The sequence below is a fragment of the Anolis carolinensis genome, chromosome 2 (assembly GCF_035594765.1).
Source record: "Anolis carolinensis isolate JA03-04 chromosome 2, rAnoCar3.1.pri, whole genome shotgun sequence".
Lineage (NCBI taxonomy): Eukaryota > Metazoa > Chordata > Lepidosauria > Squamata > Dactyloidae > Anolis > Anolis carolinensis.
This window is the reverse complement of record NC_085842.1, coordinates 102,852,066-102,867,865: the sequence shown is the minus strand read 5'-3', so window position 1 is coordinate 102,867,865 and position 15,800 is coordinate 102,852,066. Positions and strand designations below refer to the sequence as shown.

Below are 15,800 nucleotides of genomic sequence, written 5' to 3'. Positions count from 1 at the left end.
ATTTTGTGAAAATATGCCTTAATATATGTATTTTACTGACTGTTTTTTTGTTGATGTGTTTTTAATGATGTTGTGCCCAACCTCAAACTGTGAGAAGAGGCAGATAAGAAACATTATTATTATTAATATTAGGCTTCAAATCAATATTTGCCTCAACCTTGTTCTTATGTTCTTTGACAAAATTTATTCAAACTAGGTTTTCTGTTGCCTTCCGCTTGGGCTGCATCTTGACAGGGCAGAAATGGTGGTGCTAATCCAGAGTGGGGTACTAAAGATCATCATTCCTGAAGACTACATTGTATGCCTTCCAAGCCAACTCAGGAGTTTTGGCAGCTGAATGCTGACTGCATGGCTGAGCGGTGCCAAAACCAGTTTCCTATCCAGTGGGCACTGAAAACAGCAGATCAAGAGGCAGGGTACATGCCACCATCTGTCCCTGGGCTGCCTGAGTCAGGGTAAAACGGGATGTAACCAACCATAGCCACTTCCCAACTGAGACGTGCCCAGTTCATTACATGTTCCCAAAGTTGTGGATTACTCCAGAGTATTCCAGTGAAGCTCCAGAGTATCCTGTGACTTCTGTTAATGTAGTTTAAGGCTATATTAAGCCAGATCACCTCCATTCATCATGCAACCACAATGGAGCTGATTCAGCCCACTTTCCATGTAAAGTGCCAATAAAGACGCACCCTTAGACTGAAAAAAATGTTTAAAGTCGCTCTGGGTTTCTCAACTAGCCAAGGATTAAGTTTTTGTCTTCTAGAATCCAGATCCATTGTACTATGCTGCTCCTGCTCCTGGCTTTTATTGAAAAGATCTAAGAAGAATTATCTGAGTATTTAATGGCACTTGTGTGAAAAAACCCTGAGATTATTAGATGACTTTGTGTGGAACATACAAATGACTGTCTCTGTGTGTTTTTTTCAAATGACACCTTCCCTCAATTCCCTGGAATTGGCACCCTATTGCCAGTTTTTAAAATACTTGGCAGGTTACCCAGACCTATAAAAGAAATCTTCAAAAGTTTCATGCAGATTGAATGAGAAGCATCAAAGTTATATATCCATATCAGTTCAAAGTATAGATCAAATGATGAAAGTGGGATTTAAACATAGTCCCACTAACCATCTAAGTGAAATAAATTTTAGTACCTACCCTGACAGATATCATCTAGAGTCATGCTTTATTGCTGAATTCATGCAGAACTAAACTTTAGCAGCCATTTTTAAATAATCATAGAATCATAGGATCATAGAATTGGAAGAGACCTCACGGGCCATCCAGTCCAATCCCCCTCCAAGAAGCAGGAAAATTACATTCAATGCACGCTGACAGATGGCCATCCAGCCTCTGCTTAAAAGCCTCCAAAGAAGGAGCCTCCACCACGGCCTGGGGGAGAGAGTTCCACTGCCAAACAGCTCTCACAGTCAGGAAGTTCTTCCTAATGTTCAGGTGGAATCTCCTTTCCTGGAGTTTAAAGCCATTGTTCTGCGTCCTAGTCTCCAGGGCAGCAGAAAACAAGCTTGCCCCCTCCTCCCTATGACTTCCCCTCACATATTTTTACATAGTTATCATGTCTCCTCTCAGTCTTTTCTTCTGCAGGCTAAACATGCCCAGTTCTTTAAGCCACTCCTCATAGGGCTTGTTCTCCAGACTCTTAATAATTTTAGTCACCCTCCTCTGGACACTTTCCAGTTTGTCAACATCTCCCTTCAAATGCAGTGCCCAGAATTGGACACAGTATTCCAGGTATGGTCTGACCAAGGCAGAATAGAGGGGTAGCATGACTTCCCTGGATCTAGACACTATACTCCTATTTATGCAGGCAAAAATCCCATTGGCTTTTTTTTTTGCCACCACATCACATTGTATGCTCAGATTAGTCTGGCATGATTTGTTTTTGATAAATCTGTGTTGACTATTAGCAATGACTGCATTTGTTTCTAAATGTTTGCAGACCACTTCCTTAATGATCTTTTCCAGAATCTTGCCTGGTATCGACGTGAGGCTGACCGGACGTAATTGTTTGGGTCGTCCTTTTTTCCCTTCTTGAAGATAGGGACCACATTTGCCCTCCTCCAATCTGCTGAGACTTCTCCTGTTCTCCAAGAGCTCTCAAAGATGATTACTAGTGGTTCCGAAATAACTTCCGCTAGTTCCTTCAATACTCTTGGGTATAGTTGATCTGACCCTGGAGACTTGAACTCATTTAGAGCAGCCTGATATTCTTGGATGACTTGTTTCCCTATTTACGGTTGGATTTTCCCCAATCCTTCGTCCATTCCATGTTGCTGAGGTTGAAGACGGTTTTCTTTTTGTGAGAAGACTGAAGCAAAAAAGGCAATAAGTAGTTCTGCCTTTTCCCTATCCCCTGTCTTCATCTTCTCCTCGCAGAGGCCCTATCATATCGTTGTTCTTCCTTTTCCTACCGACGTAAGCAAAGAAGCTCTTTTATTGTTTTTAATGTCTCTGGCAAGCCTGAGCTCATTTTCCACTTTAACCTTGTGAACCTTTTCCCTACAGGAGTTGGTTATTCATTTGAATTCTCCTTCGGTGATTTCTCCCTTTTTCCACTTCTTGTGCATGCCTTTTTTTAGTCTTAGCCCAGTTAGAAGTTCTTTGGACATCCATTCTGGCTTCTTTGCACTTGTCTTAATTTTTATTCTTTGAAAAACTCCCATCCATCCTTAACTCCCTTGTCTTTTAGTATTGGCGTCCATGGAATGCCGCTCAGTATTTCCTTCATTTTTTGGATGTCAGCTCTCCTAAATCCAGAAAGTAGGTTTGACTTGTCTCAGTTTCAGCCTTCCTTTGTATCCAAAACTGCAGGAGCCCATGGCCACTTGCCCCTAAGGATCCAGCCACTTCGACTGCATTGATCAGGTCCTCTGCATTCGTTAAAAATGAGATCGAGAGTAGCTGATCCCCTTGTTCCCTTTTCTACCTTCTGGATCATAAAGTTGTCTGCAAGGCAAGCAAGAAATTTGATCGACTTCGTACTCTTGGCCAAATTTGTTTTCCAGCAGATATCAGGACAGTTGAAATTGCCCATGACTACTAATATTACCTGAAGAGTTGTAAACCTTGTCCCTTAGTTTCAGCCATCTGTTTTACCTGCTTGCCAGCCAATGTAACCATTATGTATATGTCTCTCCCCACCCCAACCCCTATCCCTCCCCACCTCAAAGATTTTAGAATACAAGCATTAATTCAGAATCCTTCCCATTTTTAAGTACAACTATTGGTTCCTAAAAACTTCCTGGAATAATTTTTAAAGGTATTGAAAAGACAGAAGAAGGTTTCCTGAGAAGTGGGCTTTAGAGCCTTTTGCAGGTGGGGGAGAGGGTAGTCAAAAATTTACTGGAATAACAATTGTCCCTCCAATTACATTATGATCTTGTGGTTGTTTTTTGGCAAACAGAAATACAGTAGAGTCTCATCCAACATAAACAGGCCAGCAAGAACGTTGGATAAGTGAATATGTTGGATAATAAGGAGGGATTAAGGAAACGCCCATTAAACATCAAATTAGGTTATGATTTTACAAATTAAGCACCAAAATGTCATGTTATACAACAAATTTGACAGAAAAAGTAGTTCAATACGCAGTAATGCCATGTAGTAATTACTGTATTTACGAATTTAGCACCAAAATATCATGATGTATTGAAAACATTGACTACAAAAATGCGTTGGATAATCCATAACGTTGGATAAGTGAGACTCTACTGTAGTTGTTTTTTTTAAAGATATCTGATAAGAGACTAACCCATAACTTAAAATGGACTATAGGGCTGGAAATAGAGAACTGTACACAAGTTACCACTTTATTGTCTATACATCCTCTTTTACAAGTATTTGAAAATAATTGTTTCTGATTTATAGTATGCAGTAATGTATTGTTTTGGAGTGTTTTAATGTTACATTTGCTGTTTTTGTTTGAATTGGTGAGATTTGAGTCTGTGGTTGAATAAGAGTTGCTATCTACTCAATGATCAATTCTTGTAATGTAAGAACAAAGAGATGAATACAATGAAGAAATTGTAAAACAACATTCCCCCCTCCAAATTCAACTTCTGTATAAAAATAAATCATTTGAAATCCACATTATGAACATTGTATCTTTAGTCTCTAGTTATTTTATTCGACACCTGCAAATGCTCCTGTTGACATAGGAAACATGAGAATACAAAGTTCTCATTGAGAAAAATACACCAAGTTAGGGCATTCAATTTGCCTAGATGGTTAAAACTGATTAAATTATAATGTTATATAATTTATATATTATATACATTTATATATTGTAGTTTTATATTGTACTAGCTTTGCCAAGCCACGCGTTGCTGTGGCTTATGGGAATCATTTGTTGGCTAGGTGGAATAGCAGTGAATAGCCTTGCAGCCTCAAAGCCTGGCCATTTTCTGGAGTAGCTGGAGTAGCACCCTCAATCAAAAGGCCGCTTTGAAGCCTGGCTACTAAGGTTGTCCAAAAATTCATTATGATTCTTATATCGGAATTATTTTGGATTGTTCTCGCTTTTTGAATCGAGTTTTGAGACATTGTCCCTGGGCGCAACTGGCAATGTAATTCGAACCATCGTTGGCCCATTCTCTAATTGTGTCTTAATGTTTCGTTAAATTCCCCCCCCCCCAAATTTTTTTAACATTTTTTAAAAAAAAAATTTAAAAATTTTTTTTGTTTCTGCAACCTAACTTGAATGGGAGCCTAGTGCAGCCTAAAATGGCTGCCACTCCCAGGCCAATCAGAGACTTCCACGATGGATGGAAAAGGTGGGGGCTAGCGTCCTCTGCGTCCACGTGGAAGATCTCCATAAAAGCCCCCTCCCTAGCCCTGGCGAGCCATTCTGGGGCTGGGTTACCGAGTGGAGAGGGTGGTGTGCTGTGCTAGGAAACAAGCCGCCTGCATTGAGGGAGAGAGGGTGAAGTTCTGGCTGTAGAGAGAGACTGAGACAGAGGGGTTTGGGTCTGGTAAGGGTTGGCTTTTGTTGCTGGTTCGAGATTGTGTATATTTTTTGGGTAATAAATATTGCATTGGCTTGGGGCTTGTGGGATCTGGCAAAGAGTCCTTGCTTGAAAAGAGGCATTAGGCAATTTATAGTTTCCAAAGGACGTGGGCACTCCTGCCAAGGCATTGCTTCCCTCACGCTCCGTTTCTAATCCCAAGCCTTGGGCTGAGTTTTATTTCTGCAGTCACAAAGTCAGACATTGATTTGATTCAATAGAGGGTCCACAACAATTTATAGTTTCCAAAGGACGTGGCACTCCTGCCAAGGCATTGCTTGGCATGTGCTGCATTTCTAATCCAAAGTCCTTGGCCAGAGTTTTATTTTTGCCATCACAAGGTCAGCCAGGGGCACCATTAATCAACAAGGTCCAAGCCAATTTATAGTTTCCAAAGGACATTGCCAATCCTGTCAAGGCATTGCTTAGCGTGTGCTGCATTTCTAATCCAAAGTCCTCAGCCAGAGTTTCATTTTTGCAATCACAAGGTCAGCCAGTGGCACCATTGATCAAAAGGTTCAAAGGCAATTTATAGTTTCCAAAGGACAGTGGCACTCCTTCCAAGGCATTGCTTGGCGTGTGCTGCGTTTCTAATCCAAAGTCTACACAAGTAGAAGAGGGACTTTTACAGTGATAAGAACCCAATTGAACAGGAAATAAGACTTTCAAACCAGGAACAGGTTTCTTCAAATATTGAAAAATAGTGTATTATAAAAAGTTATGAAAAATCATAGGAGACAGGAAACGTTCTGCAATTTGTTGAGCAAAGATTGTTGAATGTGATCTCCCACTGTACCAAATTTGATGAAGATAGCTCAAGAAATGAGGGCGGGAGAGCCCTGTAAAAGTCCCCCCAGTTTCCTTTTTTTTTTTTTTTTGGCGATTGTGCATGCGCGTCTGCCATTTTAGAAACATTAGAATCATTACGAATTTTCGGAAATATCCGAAATTTTTGGGTGAAAAATTCGGAAATACTTTCTATATCGAAGCGCCGGCACCCCCTACTTCAGAAACGAGAATTGAAACATTTTTTCCATCAATCGGACAAGCCTACTGGCTACTTCCTTTGTAGGAGAATCATTGTTTGGCCAGATTGAATTGCACTGAATAGTCTTGCAGCTTAAAAGCCTGGCTGCTTTCTACATAGGACATCCTTGCTAGTCCAGGTTGAATGGGACGGAGTAGCCTCATGGCTTCAAAGCCTGGGGATTTTTCACCTAGGGGAAATCTTGGTTGGCCAGGTTAAAAAGCAAGGAATAGCCTTGCTGCTTGCAAGCCTGGCTGCTTTCTACCTTGCGGAATCCTTGGTTGGTCAGTTTGAGTAGCAATTAATCTCTATGGGGCTGGATGGCCATCTGTCAGGAGGGATCGGGTGGTGCCTTGGCAGAATGGGTTGGCCTTTGGGTCTCTATATTTCCATTTCTCCATTAATGTCTATGGCGCCAGATGGCCATCTGGTGGGAGGGAACGGGTGGTGCTTTGGCAGAATGGATTGACGTTTGAGTCTCTATGGGGCTGGATTGGATTGTGTCCATTTCTGAATAGGTCACAAATGGACACATTCCCCTTTAGGTCTCTTTTGGCTGGGTGGCCATCTGTCAGGAGGGATCGAATGGTGTAATGGCAGCATTGAGTCTCCCTCAATCCTATGATTCTGTATTTCCATTTCTCCATGGGGGCTGGATGCCCATCTGTTGGGAGGGCTCAAGTGGTGCCTCGGGAGGCTGGCCTTGGGGCCTCTTTCCATCCTACAGCCTTATTTTACCTCAGGTGGAGGCATCCCTCGAAGCCAGGCCCATCCTGTCTGCCAACCGGGCTTCCCTCAGCGGAGAACCACCGGCGAGCGCCCGCCCTCTGGGCCTCCTTCCTCCGACTGAGGCGGAAGAGATGGGCCACTTCCGGCCGGGCAGGGAGGAGGGAGTGACTCAGGCCTGTCAGGGAGAGGGAGGAGATGGAGAGGGAAAGACGCATGTACATGGGCAAGGAAGAGGGGGAAGAAGGAAACCCAGAACCCGCGCGTACACACTGATGCCGCCACCTCCTGGGAAGGCGGTTCTTTCCCCTGCTTTACAGTGCTCAAGGTTGCGGGTTCGATCCCCGCCAGCCCCTCTTTTAGGAATTATATTTTTGTGTAATATATATATATATATATATATGTACAGTTATTTCTACACCAGTCCTTAGATGAACAGATATATATTTAGGACTCAAGGACAGCGATATATATATATATATATATATATATATATATATATATATATATATATATAATATATGTATAATCTTCAATTCTTGCATGAATCAATGTGCTCTCCTCTGTCTGGCGCCCCCTTGTGGTCTCCACCGGAATAATAGAATAGGGTATCCGTGTAGTGGTTTTTTTTTCCAAGATGGTGGCGGCGGTGGTGGCAGGGAAAGAGTAAGGATTATGTGTGTGCGCGCACGGCAAGGGATGAGAGGATGGTGTGCGTGCAGGCACACATCGCCTGTGGTGGCTTTTGGAGTTTTTTTGCCATTATGGTTGTGTTTTTACTTTAATTGTGTTGTCTTGGCCTTGAGATGGGGATTTTGAGTTGTGTTGACTATTTTCGAGGTTGGGGGGTGAGTGATTGTGTTGTTTAGTGCGTCAGAACTCATTTTTATATATATAGATTTAATAGTTTTAATTGATTTTATGTATTGTTTGATATCAATTTTTGTAGACATCAAATTGTTGCCATTGTTGTAAGCTGCCCTGAGTCCCTTCAGGTGAGAAGGGCGGGATATAAATGCTGGAAATAAATAAAATAAATAAATATAACATTATGTATGTACCCGATTGTCGGGAGGATGTTAATTAGGTTTAAAATATAATTGTATTAAAGTATTAAGTAGTTAATAATGACAGGTTTTGTGTATTATGCTATAACTTTGGTTCACATCTACCCATTGGGTGGATTTAATCTCACCTATGGGTATTTTAATGTTTTTATCTTTTGACACTGCAGGCAATCATAGACAGACATTGTTGTTTTCAGTCTTGTATGTTTTCTTGTAGAAAATAGAAGGGGTTTTTTTCCTGGTTTCTTCCTGTTGGTAAACATCTAAATTAAGCAACTGCATCATAATAACTTGACATAAAAAAAGATGAAAATATTTCCTTATGAGATGGGTGGTTTCAGAAAGAAGAAAAATACTTTATGCTCATCTTAAATTCCTCATATTTGAAGGCCTACCAACCCCCTTGTTATCGAAAACACCACCTTGGACATTAAACAGACAATCTTTCTGCACAGTGAAACTAGACAGAATTGAATTGAACCAACACTAAATTGTCAGTTAACAGTTTCAGTTTAAAGACCTGGAATTACCTTTATACGACAAAGCTTCAAAATTTCTTAAGAAACAGACTAAGCTAAATATAGGCAGTCATATCCTTCTTTTCCCTCCTTCCCTATAAATAAAACCAAATCTATCCGCATGGAAATTCTGCTCTGTGGACACTGACTATCTTTGCATTTGATTCTCACTGCAACCATTATTGTAGTTTAGCAGTCCATCCAGTGAGCCGTTATATTGTGCTTTTATCCTATTTATCTTATTTTTATTTCTTTTTTATTGACTATTCCAGCAAGCTCTTTCAAATTCAAACACTGTTCAAGCTTACAAATAGTTTATCTTGGAAATATTATCGCCTCAAGCAGATGACAGCATGCAATTTTATGGCTTATAACTTTTTGCCATTCATTGTTAGTCTACCCACACAGGTGCTGTAACAGACCTGCTAACACATTTTAGTTGTTTTCTACTTTACTGACTGAATGTTTTGATATGTATTTTTGGGCATCTATAAAAATGCAGTTAAACATTTGAAGGCCACACCTCACTGAAAATACTTATTTGGAGTTCAATCTGGGAACTTACAGAAATCAACAACGCTGGCAATTCTTTACTAGTTTTCTTTTCAAGGGAAACACTGGGCCACTTTATCAATGTTCTTCTTTCTGTGAAAAAATCTTTAAAAATTGCCATTTGGGACTCATTTTCCATAAAATTTGCACTTAATTTTTTTTGCACAGGAAATGACACTTTCTGTTCAGGAAGCATTTTATGCTCAGAAAATATTTCTGTAATGTGGTTCTCTGCACAGATAATGCTGTGTACAAAACAACTATGTGTGAATTCTGGAAGGTTTAAACTTCCAATGATATCATTACTGTTTTCTGTGTAAAACAGATTTTTCCCCTGCTGGGTAAAATTACAAATTGTTTCTCAATGATATTTCTCTATTGGAATTTTTTTTTTACAACCGCCCTCCACTCTAGAAAAATATTTTTGCTCCAAAAATGCTTTTCCACAAAAATGTATTGTTTCCTGAGTATTGATTCTGCAACCTCTCATGCATTGTGGCAATTAGTTTTTCTCAGACTAGTGTTATGCGAAGAATTTTTTTTACCAAAACTTATGGTGGAAGATACAATTTTTAAATAATTTTCCATGCTGCAGAGTCTCAATGTGTTGAGACAGTCTTCCCCATTATGGAGAAGAAAATTATGAGTATTGTTTAGGTCCCTAATTATGAGTATTGTTTAGTCTCTTAATCACTCTAGGGGATTTTGCCTCTACAACTCTGCCTGAGGTTGTCCAAATGAGAGCTAGGATTCTGTGGCCATAGAACATACAATTGTATGTATGAAGGCCTCCGTATTATAAGTGTTTGCAAAAGTTGGGATTTGTTATTTATTCGTTCAGTCACTTCCAACTCTTTGTGACCTCATGGACCAACCCACGCCAAAGTTTCCTGTCAGCCGTCACCACCCCCAGCTCCTTCAAGGTCAAACCAGTCACTTCAAGGATACCATCCATCCATCCAGCTCTTAGTCAGCCCCTCTTCCTTTTCCCTTCCATTTTCCCCATCATCATGATCTTTTCCAAGTTTTCCTGTCTTCTCATTATGTGGCCAAAGTACTTCATCTTCATTATTTCCTGGAGTATGGACTGGTTCGATCTTCTTGCAGTCCAAGGTACTCTCAGGATTTTCCTCCAGCACCAAAGTTCAAAAGCATCTATCTTCTTTTGCTCAGCCTTCCTTATGGTCCAGCTCTCGCATCCATAGGGTACTATGGGGAATACCATTGCTTTAACTAGGCAGACCTTTGTTGCCAGTGTGATGTCTCTATTCTTCACTATTTTATCGAGGTTGGTCATTGCTCTTCTCCCAAGAAGTAAACGTCTTCTGATTTCCTGGCTGCAGTCTGCATCTGCAGTGATCTGCAGTGATCTTCGTGCCTAGAAATATAAAGTCTGTCACTGCCTCCACGTTTTCTCCCTCTATTTGCCAGTCATCAATCAGTCTGGTTGCCATGATCTTGGTTTTCTTAATGTTTAACTATAACCCAGCTTTTGCACTTTCTTCTTTCACCTTGGTGATAAGGCTCCTCAGCTCCTCTTCACTTTCAGCCATCAGAATGGCATCATCCATATATCTAAGGTTGTTAATGTTTCTTCCAGCAATTTTAACTCCAGCCTTGGATTCATCAAGCCCTGCACGTCGCATGATGTGTTCTGTGTACAAGTTGAATAGGTAGGGTGAAAGTATACAGCCCTGCCGTACTCCTTTTGAATGGGCCTTAAGAAGCATTGCTAATAACAAGGCAGCAGGAGATGACGGGATCCCTGCTGAGTTGTTTAAAATCTTGAAAGATGATGCTGTCAAGGTGGTGCATGCCATATGCCGGCAAATATGGAAAACATGAGAATGGCCATCAGATTGGAAAAAAATCCATTTATATCCTCATACCAAAAAAGGGAAATGCTAAAGAATGCTCAAACTTTTGTACAGTGGCACTTATTTCACATGCCAGTAAGGTAATGCTCAAGATCCTGCAGGGTAGACTCCATCAATACATGGAACGAGAGTTGCCAGATGTACAAACTGGATTTAGAAAAAGCAGAGGAACAAGAGACCAAACTGCCAATATCCGCTGGATAATGGAGGAAGCCAGGGAGTTTCAGAAAAACATCTATTTCATTGACTATTCTAAAACCTTCAACTGTGTGGATCATAATAAATTGTGGCATGTTCTTGGTGGTATGGGGATACCAAGTCATCTTGTCTGTCTCCTGAGAAATCTGTATAATGACCAAATAGCAACAGTAAGAACAGACCACATAACAACAGACTGGTTCAAGATTGCAAAACGTTGGGATAGCCCATTTTTATTTCATATTCATAGAAGTACCAGGAAAGTTTGTAGTTCTGTTTAGAGAAACTAATAAAAAGGCATTCAGATATTGGGGGGATGGGGCAAAAATGCTGAAAAAGGAAAATAAATACTCAAATGTTTAGAATAAAGTTCATGGCTTGTTTCACTTTTTGGAGAGGTGCATTTTGGAACAGCCCTTTCTCGATATTGCTTTAAAAGTTTCAAAACATTTTCTTTTCTTTCCAGAATCCCATTGTCAACACCCTTCCCACTTCTACTGCTGACATTATTTCAGGCACTTCATTTCTGTCACAGCTTGTTTCAGCACTGCCAGGCTGAAAGCATAATTCATCAGTGTCATTATGGAAAACACTTAGGGTTGATATTGTGAGAAAATATCAGTACCTACCTAGTTAGTATCATTTAGCAAGGGTGATTTGACCTACACTACAATTATGATAACATCACCTATCCTATAAGAGAGTAACAATAGGATCGAGAATAATATCTGGGGATAATTGGAAGACACGAAAGCATTGTCTTTATCTATAGTTAACCGCACTAGTTTAGAAAATTAAAATAATTAGATTGATTAATTAATTAAACTTAGCATATTATAAAACTATACATGAGATCTCCTTTACTAGAAAGGGAACTGATCATTTATCTACAAGAGCAAGAGCTGGCTGCAATGATGACAAGGTCAGTTTTGAGGAATATGTTTGTACTAAAGGACAAAAGTAAAAAAAAAATCACACTGTGGCATAAGATTTCAATGGCCTGAGTCCACAATTCATTATGACCCAAGCTTATTATTTTTCTTTTGAGCATCCACTGTGGCTAAAATAAATGTGTCTTTCAGACATATAATATTCCCTATATTGTGAAATATCCTTGATGTTTATGTATCATGGATTCCAGACAACAGTGGCTCTCAGCCTACCTGTCCAATCCAGTATCATTGTAAATTTATGTGGAGACTTTCTAGTTAGAATTTAATCATCCCAGTTAGAATTGAATCAAAGAAATTTGCCTACGTGTTGATGATGCAGTGGTTGATGTAATGTCCCTACTCTAGTTGAAACTACAAACCAGATTTGACAAGCTGCTACTAGCAAAATGCATAGCCTGTTATTTGGTCACCCCTTTGCCTTTGGGCCATGACAACACAAAATTGACATTGGCAAAAATAGCTCCTTCCCTGAAAACTGTAGCTTACGATATAGAAAGCACTGCTTTCAGGCAGCCATGTGTGTGTTTTGTGCAAGATTGCTTTTCTATGTACTTTTATTAGATTATATAAATAGAGTGTATAACATTACACATTCACATTACAGAAATGTAAGTAAAAAGACAAAGATTTCCACATATTTACTCATATAATTTTGGTGTGACATGTAGTCTTAGCCTGTCCATTTCTATAATTGTCTGATACTTATATCTATCTGTTTTTCCCCCTTCCTCTTAACCCCCTCTTTCTGGAAACAGTTGTACCTCTCTTTTAAAATTATTTTATTTGTTCGATCATAAAAATGGTCTGATTCAGTTCATTGTATTTTCCTTTCCCCTTAATCTGGCTGTCAGCTATTTCAATTTCAAGTCCTGGTTCTCCTTAGAATATCCATTCATATATTTAATTCTCCTTTCCATAATATAATCCTGCAGCATATAGTTTGCTAAGTATTCATGACAACTTTTTTATTTCCTGTTTTCTGTGCTCTCTCCACCCCTGGACAACTGTTGCTTGTGTAGCTTCTATCATGTGTTTTGTAATTTTGGCTCATTCTTTATGCCTGCCTTTACCTTCTGTTTTCTAGGTTAAAATGGTTTCTTATCCAACTCTATTTTTGTGCCTAATATTTCCTTTATCTCACTTTTTATTTTTATAGAATTTTTGTAACTTATCACAGTCACACCACATGTATAAAGGTTCCTATTTCCTCACATTTATGCCAACATAGTTTTGTTGTACTTTTTGTAATATGGGCTAGTTGATGTGGAGATCGATACCATTTGATCAAATTTTTCCATTGTTTTCTTAATCCATAGGTGTTTAATTTTTTAATTGTATTTCTCAAATTTTTGATGTCCTCATTACCATTTAATTACTCTTTCTATGTACTAAACATTGATGTTGCACAATAAAATATTTCCACAAAAATCAGCAATGGTGCACAACCAAGCTACATGAGGATTGAGCTTCAGTCCACCTGAGTTTCTTCTCCTGTTCTTGTGCAACTTTCAAACTGGCAAAGGCTACAGCGTGGAATGCTTCACCAAGTTGTTTATATATAGGGATATAGTGTGCAATTTATTTTTTTCCTTTCCTGGACTTTTCTCAAGGATATAGTGGAAAGGAAAGCAACAAGGTTTCCCCCCTCGGGAAGCTTTGAAAGTTTCTGAGTCTATTATAAAATAACAATACAGTGACTACAAATCTGCATAGGTTCTCAAATTCTTCTGCAATCCTCAGAAACTATTCTATGTTTATTCTATGCCGAGAACAAAACAAAAACAAAAAAAACAGTTCCCAAGATTTTTGATATGACATTTTTGTTTCCACCTAAACTTCACAAGGGGTGGAAATTCCAAATCTAATTCCAGTCTGGGAATTGACAAATTTCTGTTCCATCCCTACTTAAGGTAAAGATAAAGGTTTTCCCCTGACATTAAGTCTAGTCGTGTCTGACTCTGGGGGTTGGTGCTCATCTCCATTTCTAAGCCAAAGAGCCAGCATTGTCCATAGACGTCTCCAAGTTCATATGGCCAGCATGACTGCATGGAGCACTGTTACCTTCCCGCTGGAGCGGTACCTATTGATCTAATCACATTTACATGCTTTTGAACTGCTAGGTTGGCAGAATCTGGGATTAACAGCAGGAGCTCACCCTGCTCCCAGGATTAGAACCACTGACCTTTAAGTCAGCAAGTTCAGCAGCTCAGCAGTTTAATCTACTGCACCACCAGGGGGCTTATCCCTACTTAGGGCTACTTTATATCCTTAAAAAGTAATGTGTGATTGTGCAGGGAAATGTATTACATGATACACTAACACATATTTTCTTTCTGTACCTGTTTCCTTCACTATACTGTCCTTGTAGGGAACAGATTTTATAGGCAAAAGAGAACAGCACTAGCTCTTGTGCTAAGGGACAATGTCAGAACTCAAATGCGGTATATGTCATATTTATTTTTCCTATTAAGCTAAAATGACAGTTATGAAACATCTTCATATTTTCTCTAATCTAGTTCTCCCCCCACCATAGGGGAAAGGATATTAAGACAATGTGTTCCTTTTAATAATTCATAGAAAATAGCTTCATGTAGGAATAACCCAAGAAATATATCTCATACATGTTAGAAGCAAAGAGATATTAATACTTGTATAAAATGATTAGTGGGGGAGAGGAGTCTAGCTAATACTTGCCCTTTGTTTCACCTCTTTGGAACTTTCTTTGATCTATGTACTCAAGCCTTTTGCTTCTTTTTTTACCTATTGGGGTTCCTTTTACTTTCTTCAAGGAGCATCCTTGGGATTCCCAAAGGTACTAGCTTACACCTACAGAGGGGAGCTGACTTTTAGGGTATCTTGTAACCAAGTATAGGTCAACTGTATTTGACTATCTTCTTACCTATCACAAGATGAATTTCCTCAGACAATAAACATAAGTTTTATTTTATGTTACATGAGCATCCCCACAAGCTCATATTGCTCTCCCTGCTTCCCTTTGCTTTATATAAATGCCAGACATCTCTACAATAAATATAGAATTCTTGTATTCTTTATATTGACATGTGATTATTCTGGGAGGCAATTTTATGCTGTTTGAGAGGATGGGAACAATAATAGGCTATAAATACCACGTGGTGATAAGCATCCACATTTGGAAGCTTCATTTGTGTGGCACTGGGGATATAGATCTCCAGTGCCATCTACCTTGGGTATTGTTGTATAGAGATCAACAGCAGAAAATCCTTCTTTTCTTTCTGTGCAATCCCAAAATTGTTATCAGCATGGTAGACTTTGATCCAGTGCAGTTTTCTTTCCTATTACAAACAATGGTATGGAAACATACTTTTAATAGTTGTGAAAGTTGCTTCCCCCTACCCCCCAAGAAAGATACTGCTCACAGCCCTTATGAATCTGATAATGAGAAGTCATGGTTTAGCTTTTATGAATTCTTATTACCTACCTCATTCGATTATTCTGCCCATGACTATTGTTTTCAATGTATCTAAGGTTGTGTTTGTGACCTTCGCAGCAAAGTAGATGGGGTCCTGCAAACCTACATGTCATTACTAACTGTTAAAATGACTTTGCTCTTTGAAGAATGTTACCATCTATTTAATAGTGAATTGTACAAGGCAATACATATTGAATTAGTGAAACTAATACTTTGCAAATGTATTAGTTGTTCTTTGTGCAGTATATATTTAATTTGCTGAAGTGTCAGCTGTTTGCTGCTTTGTAACCTGGAAAATAATCCATTCATTTTGTAAACTGGATTAGAAGTCACACATTTGTAATGATTCGTGTGGTTTCAGGCAGAAGGGGCCCTGGCCTTGCACGTGTTTTGCATACACAACATAGAGA

At 39.3% G+C, this 15,800-nt stretch overlaps 1 protein-coding gene across 4 annotated transcripts in view; it reads left to right on the top strand.

Moving 5' to 3' along the window:
- The window catches only part of spock1 (SPARC (osteonectin), cwcv and kazal like domains proteoglycan 1), an 862,727-nt gene that overhangs the window by 204,652 nt on the left and 642,275 nt on the right, over positions 1 to 15,800 (top strand). The window lies entirely within an intron of this gene.